Source organism: Manis javanica, chromosome 10, assembly GCF_040802235.1.
Source record: "Manis javanica isolate MJ-LG chromosome 10, MJ_LKY, whole genome shotgun sequence".
Classification (NCBI taxonomy): domain Eukaryota; kingdom Metazoa; phylum Chordata; class Mammalia; order Pholidota; family Manidae; genus Manis; species Manis javanica.
Genome location: NC_133165.1, coordinates 34,599,497 through 34,616,270, shown reverse-complemented (window position 1 = coordinate 34,616,270; position 16,774 = coordinate 34,599,497). Strand labels below are relative to the sequence as shown.

The 16,774-nt window shown below is 45.6% G+C and overlaps 1 protein-coding gene across 9 annotated transcripts in view; it reads left to right on the top strand.

Annotated features, from left to right (window-relative positions):
• The first annotated feature begins 13,148 nt into the window (after positions 1 to 13,148).
• Positions 13,149 to 16,774, top strand: part of DTX2 (deltex E3 ubiquitin ligase 2) — a 39,560-nt gene continuing 35,934 nt past the window's right edge. For 6 of the 9 annotated variants that reach the window (XM_017640446.3, XM_073215168.1, XM_073215170.1 and 3 more), the window contains exons 1-2: positions 13,154 to 13,303; positions 14,570 to 14,656. The gene's annotated coding sequence lies outside the window, so the exon portion shown is untranslated. Of the gene's footprint in view, positions 13,304 to 13,423; positions 13,465 to 14,569; positions 14,657 to 16,774 lie in introns of those variants that run through there. The other 3 variants (XM_017640443.3, XM_017640445.3, XM_017640444.3) reach the window with 3 other exon arrangements.

The window sequence follows — 16,774 nt, the reverse complement described above, 5'->3', positions numbered from 1 at the left end:
CTTTGACCCATTCTTGAAAGCCTTAAAAGACAAAATCCTAAGCCCTTAAGTATACCTCCTCTCTGAGGTTGCCTGCACTCCCCTTTCTTTGAGTGTGTACTTTTTGCCTTAAATAAAGACTTCTCATCATTCAACTTGCTGTGTTTTGTCTTTGCACCCTGCCAGTGGTGGATGTCTTTGTTACTTTGTTATTCCATTCAGTTTTCTAGACTTAAGCACAAATGTTCACTCTCTCCATTCTACTTCAGACAAGTAGGGAAGGGCTAGTGAGATCTCTGATGTGGGTTTGCAAGTTCCCATCACCTGAGTGACCTGGCCAGGACTGCGACTATATGATCACACACTTAAGTAGTCTGCATGAAAATCTCCTTTGCCTTTGAGAAGTTCTCAGAACATAATCTCACTCTGTCCAGTGCTCTGCGGCTCCCCCAAATCCTGGGGTGGAAGGGGCTTAGTCTCTGTGCTGTGCAAATTCAAGCAGATACTGGACACTCAGTGACCCTGGCTTCAGGACTTGGCAAGGGATCTGCCCTATGCAGAGCAGGAGTTCAGTGAGCTTCCCTTTTCTCCCTGTTTTTCCTTGCTCTCTGCTGCTTGCAAGGCAGCTGCCATTCCCCACTACTCTCACTTTAATGAATTCCTTCCTTACCTACAGTTCTCCAATCTGCTGGAGAGTTATTTCTCGTTCAGAATCAAGAACCCTCCCCTGTCCAAGTTTTACCTAATGCACAGAGAGGGACCTACCCAGACACAGCTGCCTGACAACATCCTCCCTCAGCTCTGCCGCTGACTGAAGAGGCTTCTCTGTTAGGCAGGAAAAGAGATATGAGTGGGGTGGAATAAGAATAAGGCCAGTAAAGCCCACTAGAAGGGACTCAAAGAGTTAACCAGTTAAAAATAGAAAGCTCAGAAGGCCAGGAGCAACTTGATCTAGAATGTCAAATACTCCCCAGATAAAAGTATCTCAGCATAGCCTATGTGGTCACTGTGTCAATTAGAACATACCGTTGTAGGATTTACTCTTGCCTGCTCAAAGGCCCAGCTATTCAGGAAGAATTCTATCTTAAAGCTAAGATTGCATTTTAATCAAACAGACAGTGGCTCAGTCCACCTTGGAGGCAGGGCAGACAGTCTTGATTGATATGTTGCTAGACAGAAACTGACATCCTGGAAAGGAATCAAAGCAGAAAATTTCTTGTGTTAAGTTAAAAGAAGAAACTTAATGTCTTAGCAAAGATTAACATTCTGGGACCATTTGACAGGTCTGCACCTGGCCCTCTGTCATCTTCCTGAAAATCCTCAAACACCTATAAAACCCCAGACTCTAAATTTTTCAGTGTGTACCCCTCTCTGAAGTCACCTGTACTCTAAGTGCATAACTTCAATAAAACCTTCCCAATCTTTCAGTGCCTCTTCTATGAGGTAGCTCACACTCCCCTTTCTCCGAGTGTGCACTTTCTCTCTTTAAATAAAACAAACCTTTCAGGGTGCCTCCTCTCCCTGAGGTTTTCTCTCTTTAAGTAACTTAAAATAAAACTTTTACTCTGCTTTACTACTGTGACTCTGCCCTTCAATTCTTTGTTTCAGCAGGGACAAGGACCAAGGAAAATACACAGCGCTCCCCTAACACTTCCTCCTGCTTTGCATCCTATTTCACATGGGGGAGTTGTCGATGTCAGGGTTAATATAAGGATTTACATGACACCTAGTATGGGCGAAGGGGTTCAGAAGAAGTCTCCCTCCCACTTTGGCAGGTGGACTGTTTTGAGCTGAGGTCAATGGAGACACAGTGGGCTCAAGAGAAATTGTGCCCTTTACCTAACCTAGAAGAAATCTAAATTGGGGTACTTTCCTAAAATAAGAGTTTTTAACCAGAGATGAATTTTGCCTGCATGACCATCTATATGGCCAGGCAAACATCTAATTATCAAGCACCTGCTCTTGTTGCCCTGTGAATTGCCCTCCTTGCTCAGGATGGCATATTCATTTTATCTTTCTGTCTTTGAATCTCTCATGGATGTGGGGTTCCTATATGTTCAAAAATTTGATTGTCTCCTGCTAATCTGTCCCACGTTAATTCTTAGACCAGCCAAAAGAAACTTTAGAGGTCAGAAGAAAATGTTTCCTCTCCAACACCAGCATGTGTTCAGATGGAACTGCTCGGGCGACTCCCTGCAATGAACACTCCTCCATTACTTACCCTCATGTTCCTGGGTGTTACAACACCCTAAGAACTCATCTGTCATTCAACTTCTGTCCTCAGCAGAAAGAGGAAGTGGTTGTGTCTGGTGTGGGGAGGAAGTGTGACCAGGATGTGACCCTGAATGTCAGACCCAGATGAGCCTCTGATCAGCATGAGGCACTTGCCTCCCTCCACTGCAGGGCCAGAGTGGCTGCATCCTGTAGTAATGTCAGAGGGCCCTGCCTTTGGCCTCCTGTGGAAGCTTGAGTGGGAAAGGGAGGGAAATGGGGGGAAGCTGAGGGCTGCTGCAATTTTCATTGCTTTACAGCTGCCTCCCAGGTGTTTGGAGCAGCTCTCCATTATATCCTGTTAAATTCTTGGTGAATCAACACCTTGCATGTGGGTTTAAAATTTTGCTATTGTGTTTCTGGGTAGCCAAGATAAAAAGAGATGAGGTATGTTAAAGGACAATGGGGGATAAAAATAAGATCATTGTTCAAATACAAAATGAAAATGTGTCAGAGATCTTGTTCTAACTCCTTCATTGAATGAAACTGCAGGAGTAAAGAAATGGGCTCACAAGAGAATCCAAAGAACAGGCTTATCAAATGCAGCTAATCAAATGCAGAAATGACTTTGCTGATAGATGCAAAAATGGTTTCTTCCAAGGCAGACGTCAATTGCACCTCTATGGACAAGAATCATTCACAATCATTTGTATTACTATTGGTTTTCCACCATTTACAGAATTGTACAACGCTTTCGTCAAAGATTCAGAAAGGCAAGGAATCTTGTAGAATCAGACCATCTGAAAGGGCTCTAGAGAGCACACAGCAATCTTTTTGCCAATGTCAAAGTCACAGTTTTCCTGACAGGTGTTAGCTTTATCAGGTGTTTTTAGCAATGGATTCTGAGTGGCTCCTAGGGGCTAATGGAAGTTTTCAGGGGGAAGGTGGATAACACTGTATCTCCCAAGGGGCCTCTGGCTCTCAACATTTAGGCTGGGAGGATTGGCTTGCCCACACACCACAACTGATCCCTTCTCTTGAGCAACTCTCGATCCCAAATGACAGTGCCACAGTATCAATGTACAATGAGAATAACAACTGGTGGCGGGTGGCGGGTGGCGGTGGATACAGGTCTTGTGTGATTGCTTAATGTTAAAACAAACTTCTCAAATGAATTCACTGTGAGCACATGTCAGTTATTTTAGATTTGCAGCAAGGAACTGGCAAGGAGGAGGAGCCAGTTCAAAATGTGCTCCTAGGGGGCCAGGACTTACTTAAGACAACGGTTTTCGGGAGACTGCTTACTCTGGGGCTACAAAGCCATTTTGCTTTTGTTGACGGGGTAGGTCACGCCTGGGTCCCAGGCAGACCCTGTTGCCCAGAGATTTCAGGTGCTGTCATTAATCAGAAATAATGAACAAGGCAGCTGAGGCTTCTAATCAGACAATCCCTCCAGAGTGTCAGATGGAGGCCAATGAGCTGAGGCGCCAAGCAACAAAATTCTGCCTTTCCAAGCAGAACATGAGAACAGGGCTTCAGCCTCTTAGGTGTGATGCTAGGCCCCAGTGTCTTTCCTTTTCTCAGGTGAGCATTTATCTTTTCTGGCTCCCGGGGCTGGTTCCACCTTAGGAAGCAGTAAACCGGAGAGGTGTTTAAGGGCTCTTTTTTTAATCTAAATTTCTTTGGCCAACATCATTACTCCCCATTCCATGGCCAACAGCCACATTCTTTCTTGGGCCACTTCATTCATTATCAGTTGCTTTGGGGGCACTTGAAGGCCCACGAACAGCACAGATTCCAGCCATTGAGATATTAGAAAGTATCTGGGCAGATGATTTTGGACAAAGAGCCCCTTGCCAGAATGTTTTAGCTTCTGTTCACCCCTAGCTTATGTGCCTTTGTGCAAGGCATATCCAATCTGCCCTACTGTGTGTGTGTATGCTAGGAGGGCATCCTAACATTTTTCTAATAGAAAACAAATAGCCTGAGTACATAATAAATAAAAGTCCTCAGCTCATCCCTATCTTCTTGGAGCATTTTAGGTTTCTTCCTGGAAACTTCCTACAAGCCTGTGTGTACATTACAAAAATACACACAAACAGGTGCACATTCTATTCTACCTTCTGCTCTGAAAGTTTCATTTTTATGTAACAATAGATCTTGGCCACCAGGTTGCATCAGCGCTTGTCAGTCTTCCTCATTCTTTCTGCCTAGTGTTCAGCCCTCTTCGGCTGGCTGGGCACTCATTGCTTATTGTTTGCTGTGTATATGGCTTGAAGTTGTTTGCAAGTGACCCATACTATTTTCCTCATTTCCAGCTTCCTGAGAGACATCCTGCTGCACCCTCAGAACAGAGCACATGTACTTTTCTGCTTAAAAATTAAAAGCTCATGTCTGCCCCACGTCACTTGCATTTTCCTTCTGGCTGCTGCCCTATTTAGCTTTTTCTTTCATTATCAGAACTCTTTATTTTTTCCAAAGAAAAATAATCTTTCTTCTGAGGTTATAAAAATGGAAACAATTCAGAATGAAACTGGATCATTGTTTAACCCCCACACACATAAGTAAATTCAAAATGGATCAAAGACCTGAATGTAAGTTATGAAACCATAAAACTCTTAGGAAAAAACATAGGCAAAAATTTCTTGGACATAAACATGAGCAACTTCTTCATGAACATATCTCCCTGGGCAAGAGAAACAAAAGCAAACATGAACAAGTGGGACTATATCAAGCTGAAAAGCTTATGTACAGCAAAGGACACCATCAATAGAACAAAAAGGCATCCTACAGTATGGGAGAATATATTCATAAATGACAGATCCGATAAAGGGTTGACATCCAAAATACATAAAGAGCTCACTCAACTCAACAAACAAAAAGCAAATAATCCAATTAAAAAATGGGCAGAGGAGCTGAACAGACAGTTCTCCAAAGAAGAAATCCAGATGGCCAAGAGACTCATGAAAAGATGCTCCACATCTCTAGTCATCAGAGAAATGCAAATTAAAACCACAATGAGATATCACCTCACACCAGTAAGGATCACCACCATCCGAAAGACAAACAACAACAAATGTTGGAGAGGTTGTGGAGAAAGGGGAACCCTCCTGCACTGCTGGTGGGAATGTAAACTAGTTCAACCATGGTGGAAAGTAGTATGGAGGTTCCTCAGAATGCTCAAAATAGAAATACCATTTGACCCAGGAATTCCACTTCTAGGAATTTACCCTAAGAATGCAGCAGCCCAGTTTGTAAAAGACATATACACTCCTATGTTTACCGCAGCACTATTTCCAAGAAATGGAAGCAACCTAAGTGTCCATCAGTAGATGAATGGATAAAGAAGATGTGGTACATATACACAATGGAATATTACTCAGCCATCAGAAGAAAACAAATCCTACCATTTGCAACAACATGGATGGAGCTAGAGGGTATTATGCTCAGTGAAATAAGCCAGGCAGAAAAAGACAAGTATCAGATGATTTCACTCATCTGTGGAGTATAAGAACAAAGAAAAAACTGAAGGAACAAAACAGCAGCAGATTCACAGAACCCAAGAATGGACTAATAGTTACCAAAGGGAAAGGGATTGGGGAGGGTGGGTGGGAAGGGAGGGATAAGGGGGGAAAAAAGGGGTGTGTGTGGATAAAATGAGAGTTCCTGTGGCCAGGATTCTCATCAGGCCCTGGTTGACTAGCTCACTGCACACCTATGGGCAATACATGGCTGTTGACTCTATAAAAACAGCTCCACCCAGTGCTCTGCATGTGACATGGTGGCAGGGCTGCAAGGCTGCAGGAGAGCAGAGCAGAGGCTAGAGTGGTGGCAGCGCCAAGGACAGAGGCCCAGAGGACGGCTGTGCAGGATGACTGCAGAGAGGCCCAGAGGATGGCTGTGTGGACAGAGGGGCCCAGAGGCAGAGATTGACTTGCTGCATGCAGACTCTCTCTGAGTGTACAGGATTTTAGTGACTGACCTGCCACCTGGAAATAAAGTTGGGTATAACCCTTTCACCCCAAGAACGTTTTGCTGTCATTTTCTTTGGTCACACTGAATCCATAGCGAACTTGCCTGGGGCTGAAACCCATTGGCAAGACAATTGGCAAAAGTCAGCAGGGTTCATTGTTGACCAAGGAAAAAGACAGGCTGCCCTGATGGGAGAGGTGTTTCAGTGGGCTGCCCCTGTGAATGGGGAGACAGTGGATCGTCCCCCAATGGGTATGTGGTGTGAGGTGGCTTTCCTCCTAGAGGACTGGGCCTCACCCTAGGACTGGAGGCAAGTGGAGGTGACACCTGATGCAGTAGGGGTGGCACTTGGTATAGTAAGCAGATCCTTTGAGAAGCAGAGTGCCCGGGAGGCAGCAGGGACTGTGGGTTGGCTGCTTCTCAGTCTTAAAAAGATCTACAGAAAAGGGGATTACTCCCTGATGGGATAAAACTAACTGTAAATCAACGATTAATGCATGCTTTAAATATCCTTAATTTTGATCACTTAAAGGGTGTCAGATGATCGGGTATGGAGGTACATTTTTCTGATAATATTACTTTCTCTTAAGAGAAAAAAAAAAGCAGTTCCTGTGTGGTGACCTCCAATGAGTTCTACACAATGGTATAAAGGGCATATCAAAGTGTAGGCAAAGGGTCTGTTTGTGTTTATACAGAGGGTCAAAGCCTAATTTGGCTACCCAGAAAATGAGCTAAGATATGATATGAAGAAGAACTTCCAACATCAGCACTCTCTGGAAGATTCATACCAGAAGATGATCATCAAAAAACCTCAACAAAGATCCAGGCACTGCTACAGCTGTAGCTGCATTCATCCCACTGGTTCCTGGACTTGCCATGGGAATGAAGAAGGAGATATCTAAGCTGGCCTGTGCATACAGTAAGACAGCAAATTTGACTGGATCTATACTGTTGGAACTCAACCAAGAATTAGGAGAAGTGCAAGTTGCAATGCTCCAAAATCTTACAACTACAGACTATCTACTGTTAAAAGAACATATGGGATGTGAAAAGTCCCCAGGAATGGGTTGTTTTAATTTTTCTGATTTCTCTCAGACTGTTCAAGTTCAGTTGGACAATATCCACCATATCATAGATAAGTTTTCACAAATGCCTAGGGTACCTAACTGGTTTTCTTGGTTTCACTGGAGATGGCTGGTAATTATAGGTCTGCTTTGGTTATGCAACTGTATTCCTATTATGTTAATGTGTGTGCACAATTTAATTAGTAGTTTAAAACCTATACATGCTGAAGTTACTCTACAAGAAGATATGTTAAAGAAATAATCAATCATCCCATGTTTTCTTCCGCCTGCTACTTCTATAGCTTTTCTTCTTCCTTCCTAATTACAACCCTTAAATAGAATTCGTGCCTCATATTGAATTTACCAAGTATCATAATTCCTCCAAGTGGTAAAGATACCTCAAGACAAATGCTGGGCATAGAAGCCACAGGGCATAAATCTGCAAAGAAGTAAAAAGCTAACCTTTTCAAAGAATATTGCTTCTCTCTCACTTACCAATTTTACATTTCCCTGTATGGCCCCGGAAGATGACTGGTTAGCCAGAGACAGGTAAGATTCCTCAAGGGAGGAACAACCTAAGACAGGCACAGTTGCAGGGGGGCTATCAGGTGAGAAATTGGGGATCAACAGAGGTGAGGCTTAAAACTTCACCCCCCCTGTTCTGAGAGAAATCTTCTGCATTTGTGGATGTTTTATTGCCCTTGTCTAGCTTGGATTAACACATAGTCTACAGGCACACACCTGATCATCTACATTTGCTCTTTTACAACACTAAACTATGTTTTCTACCTTTATCTTGCATCTATCTACCACTTCAGCATTTTATTAAAAATAATAATAATAGAGAAATGTGGTATCCACATATAAATCAAGTATAAAAATCAAACGAATATTCATATTTGAACTGATTGTTTATAGTTCATAATGCATGATCAAAACCGAAAGTTTCTGTGATGAATGCCCTTGTACTGTTCACCATGTAAGAACTTATTCACTATGTAAGAATTTGTTCTCCATGTAAGAACTTGTTTGTTATGCTTCAGAAGATTGGAGACTGCCGAAAATTAGGCTTGGGGTGGATTAATGATTATTCATTGAGCATTGACTCCCCTATACAAAATGTTATTGTTGTTAACAACCATTTGATCAATAAATATGAGAGATGCCCTCTCAAAAAAAAAAAAAGTACAGACTTCCAATTGTAAAATAAATAAGTAACCAGGATGTAATGTATAGCATAAGGAATATAGTCAAAATATTGTAACAACTTTGTATGGTGATAGCTGGTAGCTAGAATTATCATGTATATAAATTTTGAATCATTGTGTTGTACACCTGAAACTAATGTAATACTGTATGTCAACTACCCTTCAATAAAAAATAATTATCTACAAAAAAAAAAAAGATCTACAGAGGAGACCCAAGGAATGGCAGCACGAGAACATGAGCTGCAAACGTCTGTGGATTCCCTGAGGAAGGAGATGGCCTTGATGTGGGAAGAGGCAGCACGAGAGCACCTGCAGCAAGGTGCCATTGGAAGCAAGACAGCAGCGCTGCCAGGTGTTCTGAAGGAGGAAGAGGCCATCAAGGAAAAGAACGAACTCCTGAGGGAAGCACAGGTGGAGGTGGCACGAGAACATCAGCTGCAAAGCATTGAGCTGAAGGTAAGAGACCTTCTGAAGACTGAGCTGGCATTGCTGTGAGGCACAGTAGAAAAAGTAAAGATTGTAGCAGAGGAGGCACTTGGGGGAGTGAACAGAAAGGTGCCATCAGTCCCAGAAATGGAGGAGCTGGAGAAGGATGAAGGGGTGGTGCCAGAGGCACTGGTCCCTCCTGTATTGAAAGCACACCCAGGGTTGTAAAGAAAATAAAGGCCCAGCTGCTGAAAGTTCCGCAAGGAGAGGAGCAGCCCCCTCCCCGGGTCGTGGAGCACTCTATGGTTTGCCCCTATACTCACGCTGAGCTGGGGGCTGTGGGACTTAGGTGTGGATGGAATTGTTCTGTCAGGATCAGAGATGGGAAAGCTGTCTTCCCTGACAGTGCAGCCCGCCTTGAGGCAGCAATTACAAAATGCGAGGTGACATGTACAGTAGCTGGAGCAATGAGAACCCGGAAAGAAATAAGACCTGTTACTCACAGGAGGAATTTGAGGGGCCTCATGAGGGTTACGAGGACCCAGATGTGGGTTGATTTGATACAGGCAGGAGTAGATGGAAGGAAATTAGACGGGAAGCCAAATAGGATCTTACTGGAGCTATGGCAACAACTGAAACCAGAGCAGCAGTTCCAGCCATTAAGACCAAAGAGGCAGAGGTCAGAGACAGAGCCACGAGTGTGGTCTGTGTGTCTGCAAGACTTTTTGCTGGAGAGGCTGGAGAACAATGTTCAAGCTTCCTTGCACAGGGACCATTGCAGAGGACTAAGAGCACATGGATTGAGAGGAGAGAATCCTGGAGGGGTGGAGTGTGGACAAAATGAGAGTTTCTGTGGCCAGGATTCTCACCAGGCCCTGGTTGACTAGCTCACTGCACACTTGTGGGCAATATACGGCTGTTGACTCTATAAAAAGAGCTCCGTCCAGTGTTCTACGTGCGACACGGTGGCAGGGCTGCAAGGCTGCAGGAGAGCAGAGCAGAGCAGAGGTTAGAGTGGTGGCAGCACTGAGGACAGAGGCCCGGAAGATGGCTGTGTGGGACGGCTGTGTGGACAGAGGGGCACACAGAGGCAGAGACTGGCTTGCTGCCTGCAGACTCGCTATGAGTGAACAGGATTTTAGTGACTGACCTGCCACCTGGAAATAAAGTTGGATATAACCCTTTCACCCTAAGAACGTTTTGCTGTCATTTTCTTTGGTCACACTGAATCCATAGCAAACTTGCCCAGGGCTGAAACCCATTGGCAAGACGGGGGGCATTACAATAGCAGACATAATGTAGGGGGGAGGCACGGGGAGGGCTGTACAACACAGAGAAGACAAGTAGTGACTCTATAGCATCTTACTATGCTGATGGACAGTGACTGTAATGGGGTATGTGGGGGGGACTTGATGATGGGGGGAGTCTAGTAACCTTAATGTTGCTCATGTAATTGTAGATTAATGATACCAAAAAAAATTCACTGGGACACACTCAAATGATACAAAGGGAGTGAAAATCACCTGCTATCCTGCCACTCAGAAGTTACTGTGTTGGCTAGTGTCCTTCTGGGCACACACAGCCATGGGCAACCCTATGTAAGTGGCATCATTCCACACGTGTGGGTTTATATTTCACCGCCCCTTCTGCCCCCTCCATCCCCATCCCCTGCCCCCAATGTGTGGAACATAAAGATTGCTCTGTGGAAGAGCTATCTATGCTCCTAGACTGCATTCCTAACCTTGATAACCACAGACATCTATCTGCTCAAGCTCCAACCTCTCAGTGGAAACCACTCTATGGTCACCAGTGGCCTCCCTGTAGCTAAGTCAGAAACCTGGGACCTTCTTGAAGTTAGAAGACAGAAAGATGAGAGAGCTTAGAACTTCAAGGCAGTACCCCCCTGGATCTGGTATGGGTTCCCCTCCCAGTGGACCAGCTCATTGGGCCTCTCAGAAGTGTCTGTCACCAATGGGCACTACCTTCATAGGACACGTCCCTTGGTTCTCTGCCATCATGCTTACCTGATGTCCCCCAGTCCAGCCTCCCTCGACCCCACCAGACACTTCTGTATCTCATCTGTTCTTTAAAAGTCAGCGTTCCTCAGCCTGGGACCTTCTCAACTTCTGTGGTTTTTCCAAGGGATCTTGATTTCATTGCCTGTGACCCCAAAATTTCTCTAACTCAGAGCCTTACCCCTGGCTGTTCTTCCCCCTCTCTCTACCTCAAACATAACTTGTTGACCAATACCTTCCACTTTTCTAGTGTTTTCTAGCACATGGGGGGCACTCCCAAGCACCCCATCTTCTAGGCTGTGTCTTACTTCCTCTACTTCCTGCTTCTGTGGGCTTCTGGCCCTGGCCTTCCCCTGGCTCTCACACTGGTCCCCAACCCTGGCGGCCCCCTCAAGCTTCCCTCACAGCTCCGGTTCCTCCAGCATTCTGGGTTGGGATGTCCTCCCTTCTCTAGAGCCTAGGTTCTAGAACCTTTTCAGCCAGGCCTCCCACCACTGTTATCTCTGTTTGAGTCTCCATGGGTGTGTGTGTGGTGGGGCTTTTAGACAATATCTCTCCAGCATTTCCCTGAAGAAAAAGGAAGCACTTAAGAAAATATCTTTGGAATGTTGAAAGGCTTTTCTGGTGCTTCAGAACATTGTGTCTGCACCCCACCCCTGCTCCATAAGGGCAGTCATACAGGGTGCCCAAGCCTGCAGTTTGACTCTCTCAATTTATAAAGACGAGCTCTGCCACTTGTCATGGTGTGACCTTAGACACGTTGCTTAAGCTCTTAGTCTCTGTGTCCCTCTAACATGGGGATAACAACAGGAATTCAATAAGGTGATGTGTGTCACGTGCTTGGTGATAATTGGTGCTTTAGAAATGGTATAGGTGGTTAGGGCTGAGGAATCCGAGCTTCTGAGAGGGGAAGGGAAACAATCCCATCTGAACAGTAGCCAGTGCAGACGTTTAGTATAATTCACAGGAGAATGCGACCCTTCATTTCTTGATAGGGGACTGGCTCTGGGAATAACTGGGGGACCCTGACTTTGCTGCCTTCCCAGACTCAAGGCCTGTGTCCTCTAAGTCAGGTCCAGATCCTGGCTGAGGGTTTTAGAGACTGGGTCTGCTTTAGGCACTCCTCCTCCTTCACAAACTTTGGGTGGGTTCCTCCCCGTCTCTGAGCTTCAGCTTCCTCCTCCATAAACTGAAGTTTTTGAACCTAATGATGGGGGAGGTCTCTTCCTCCATCACCAGCAGTCTGAATCTTCCTAAAATCCCTGATCAAGTATGACTGATGTTAGATTAGGTCTGGTCAAGGAGACTTGACTAAAGTCCCAGATTCAGAGGACTCTGAATCCCTTGAAACTGTATGCAAGATTGTATATATATGGAACATGTGTGTACACATGTGTGAATACTTACATCTGAGTACTTTTCTGGGAATAGCTTTCTTTGGCTTTGTAAAGGAGGTCTGTGATCCCAAAAGATTAGTCACCAGCTTGGTTCAGGCCTCCTCACTTTCTGTCTAGACAGCAATAGCCTCCAAACTGGTATCCCTACCTCTTTCTCTTTCATCTATCTTCCATCCACCACACAGGGTATCCCTCTCCTGTTCAATGCCAACTTTGTCATTCCCCTGCTTAAATTCTTCCAGTGACTCCCATTGCCTAAAATCCTTGCACAGCATTAAGAGACAATCATAACCTTCCCAGGCCTTCTCCCCACGCTTTATCCTGCCACACCCTAATCTGTTTCCTCTGTCCTCACCCACTTGATATACCATCTGCCCTGGCCACAGGGGACATTCCACTGCTTCCCGAATGTGTCAGGCACTTCCATACTTCTCTTCTTTCCCAAGCGCTTCCCTGTACTCCATCTGGCAACCCTCTTATATATCAAAACCCAACTCAGGCATCACCCTTTGTGATGTCTTCCTGACACCTGACTGTCCCCCTCCCAAAGGTAGGCACACCCTTTTGTGCTTCTACTCCTTTATTAGATTAATTCCACTATGTTGTCATTGTCTTCCCCACAAGATACGAAGCTCTCCCAGCAAAGAAACCAGGTTTCTGATGCACCTTTTAATCCCTACTATCCAGGACAAGGACCTGGCATCATGCACGTACCGGTAAAAACTATTTAAAATGAGCCGGTAAATTAACGAAGGACAAAGTCAACGAGTGGACAGGCTAAGACGACAGAATGGATAAATCTGGACAGGTGAGCGGTTGTTCGGCTCCTCCCCGACCTCTCCGGCACCGCCTCCGCCGGAACTACATTTCCCAGAAGGCCCCGCGTCGCGGGCATGCGCCGGGGCGCGAGGAAGCTGTGACGGTTGAGTTTCACTCTGGCTGTCTCCTCAGAGTCGGAGGCACAGCGAGCCGGAGCTGCAGCCCGAGCGCGGCGGTTCCCTCAGCCTGCCCCCTCGCCTTCTTTAGCTTCGGTGAGAGGGGCGGGGAGGCCCCCTTCTCGTCGCCACGGCTGGGTTCCCCAGGGCGCGGAGGGATACCGAGCGGAGCTGAGACCGGAAGGGGTGGGCCGGGCCGGAGAGGAGACCCGGAGTGAGGGCCGGGGGGAATCGGGAGGACCGGCCCCGGGTTGGAGGTCCTGAGGCGGGAGTTGGAGGATTTGAGGGAGGGAGTTAGTGGCACTGGGAGCTGAGGGCGGGACTGGCTTCTGGGTGGGAGGGTGAACGCCGGAGTGGAAGGCGGGGGCCAGCAGGGGGCGGGGCGCAGACCCTGGGAGTGAGGGTCCGTCGGGAGGAGTGGGCCCCTTCCCACGGGAGGCGGTGGTGATACCAACGCGGGGCTACCTGGCTTGGGCGTGGACTCTGCTGGGGGTCTGTCTCCAGGTAGACGACTCACTGGAGCCAGGGGCCGTACTTTGAAAGAATCTGCTTCCTAACTGCTTCTCTTCTCTCAAGTCGGGTCCGCCTTCAGAAGGATTCTGTTTCCTGGGACCCTGGGTCACTTTGGGGGGTGGGGGCAAGATGTATACGGAAAGAGGATTTGGAAGACTTTTTCTGGAGCTACCATTTATCTCCCCTTCTCATCTAGCTGCTCCTCTCCACACTGGTTCCACTTCCAGAGGAACGAGGGACAGTGAAAATAGTGTGTGCACAGCCACTTGGACCTTTAAGAAACTCAAAATAATTTTTGTATGCCATCCTAGCTCCTCTAGAGTTCTGTAAGGTGGACTTTCTGGTAGTCAAAATCAGGCTTTACTTAATCCTGTAAATTAATCTGGGTAACTATAAAGTACAGATTTAATCAGGGTAGCTACAACTAAGTCTCTTGTTCATTTGCTGTGTGATCTTGGCCAAACTTTTATCCTCTCTGGTGTGTTAATTTCCTGGATATTTACGCACTGCAGACTGGCTTATGAAATCCTTTTAGGCCTTTCCATGAAAGGGCTGAGGTTTTCTGGTTTTTTTTTTTTTTCAAGCCATCCCCTTCATTATTGAGTGAGCAGAGGGAGATTGTCCTTTCTGCTCTGTCCAGGCTGTTGGAAAATAAATGTGCTGGTTTCTAGTCACCAGCTGCAGCGCGCAGACCCGACATTTGTGAATTCGTTTTCATTAACTGCTGTTTCTCAGTTTTAAGACCTGATCATCTTTTTTATTGTTGGCAAAGATGCCTTGTAATTTGTGCTGCTGAGTCAGCAAGCCTTTCACATTTGCCTGGTTTTTTTGTTTACATTTTGTGTCAAGATGGGAACTCAAACAAGTCATTCCTCCTAAGGATCTGGTATCTCCTTCAAGAAGTGACAGTTTGTGCGAGCTCTCCAGAGAGAAAAGGTGAGAGTCACGGGGCCTTGGCACTGCTGCCTTCTCAGTCAGGTTTTCCGTAGAGAAGGTAGGGACTGAGGAGAGAGGAATTTGAGGTCTCCAGGATGAAAGTGATCCCTGGGAGTCGTTTGTTGATTGCCAACGGTCTCAAATCCAGTGGCTTCTTGCCAGTGGTTTCTCCTGCTTAACCAGTCTTAGGGGATGCTTGCCACATGGTTTCTGCTTTAAGACATGCCTTTATGGGATAAAGGACAAAAATCACAATTTCTGCATTTGAACTGGAAATTTTTATTTCTTTCATCACATGAACAGAACTGAGTGCCTCCTTTGTGTCAAGCCCCGTGCTGATTGCTGGGGGTACAGTGATGAGTAACAAGAGCTCTGTTTTCTGGGAGCTCATTGTTTGGTGGAAGAGACAGACAAACCAGAAACAGTGACAAGGTGTTGTCAATATGATAACATGTTGAGGGGGGAATCACAGGGCAAAGCTCCCCCACCACCCCAGTTGTCCAGGAAAGGGGAAGAGAGAGTTCAGGAAGGCTTCTGTAAGATAAGAGCCAAGATGAGCAGTGAAGGAGCAGGACTTAGAAAGCAGGGAGAGTAGCTTGGCAGAAGAGTTGGCATACACAAAGTCTGGAAGCTCTCTGGCATGTCTGGGCCACTATAAGTAGCTAAATATGGGTGGAGCAACAAGGGGTTGGGTGTGGGGTAGAGCAGGCTGGTAAGGTAGGTGAAGACTGAGTGGTGGGTTTGGTGGGCCATGCCGAGGCTCTGGGGAGCAGGATTTTAGCACAAGAATTCCATGAGGGGCATTTATTTATTTATATTTTGGTATCCTTAATCTACAATTACAGAAAGAACATTATGTTTACTAGGTTCCCCCCTTCACCAATTCCCCCCCGCATACCCCTTCACAGTCGCTGTCCATCTGAGTAGTAAGATGCTGTAAAATCACTACTTGTCTTCTCTGTGTTACACAGCCCTCCCCGTGCCCCCCATGCACTATACATGCTAATCGTAATGCCCTCTTTATTTTTCCCCACCCTTATCCCTCCCTTCCCACCCACCCTTCCCCAGTCCCTTTCCCTTTGGTAACTATTAGTCCATTCTTGGGTTCTGTGAATCTGCTGCTGTTTTGTTCCTTCAGTCTTTTCTTTGTTCTTACACTCCACAGATGAGTGAAATCATCTGATACTTGTCTTTTTCTGCCTGGCTTTTCACTGAGCATAATACCCTCTAGCTCCATCCATGTTGTTGCAAATGGTAGGATTTGTTTTCTTCTGATGGCTGAGTAATATTCCATTGTGTATATGTACCACATCTTCTTTATCCATTCATCTACTGATGGACACTTAGGTTGCTTCCATTTCTTGGAAATAGTGCTGCAATAAACATAGGAGTGCATATGTCTTTTACAAACTGGGCTGCTGCATTCTTAGGGTAAATTCCTAGAAGTGGAATTCCTGGGTCAAATGGTATTTCTATTTTGAGCATTCTGAGGAACCTCCATACTACTTTCCACAGTGGTTGAACTAGTTTATATTCCCACCAGCAGTGCAGGAGGGTTCCCCTTTCTCCACAACCTCGCCAGCATTTGTTGTTGTTTGTCTTTTGGATGCCGGTGATCCTTACTGGTGTGAGGTGATATCTCATTGTGGTTTTAATTTGCATTTCTCTGATGATTAGCGATGTGGAGCATCTTTTCATGAGTCTCTTGGCCATCTGGATTTCCTCTTTAGAGAACTGTCTATTCAGCTCCTCTGCCCATTTTTTAATTGGATTATTTGCTTTTTGTTTGTTGAGTTGAGTGAGCTCATTATATATTTTGTATGTCAATCCTTTATCGGATCTGTCATTTGTGAATATGTTCTCCCATACTGTAGGATACCTTTTTGTTCTATTGATGGTGTCCTTTGCTGTACAGAAGCATTTTAGCTTGATATAGTCCCACTTGTTCATTTTTGCCTTTGTTTCCCTTGCCCGGGGAGATATGTTCATGAAGAAGTCACTCATGTTTATGTCCATGAGATTTTTGCCTATGTTTTTTTCTAAGAGTTTTATGGTTTCATGACTTACATTTAGGTCTTTGATCCATTTGGAGTTTACTTTTGTGTATGGGGTTAGACA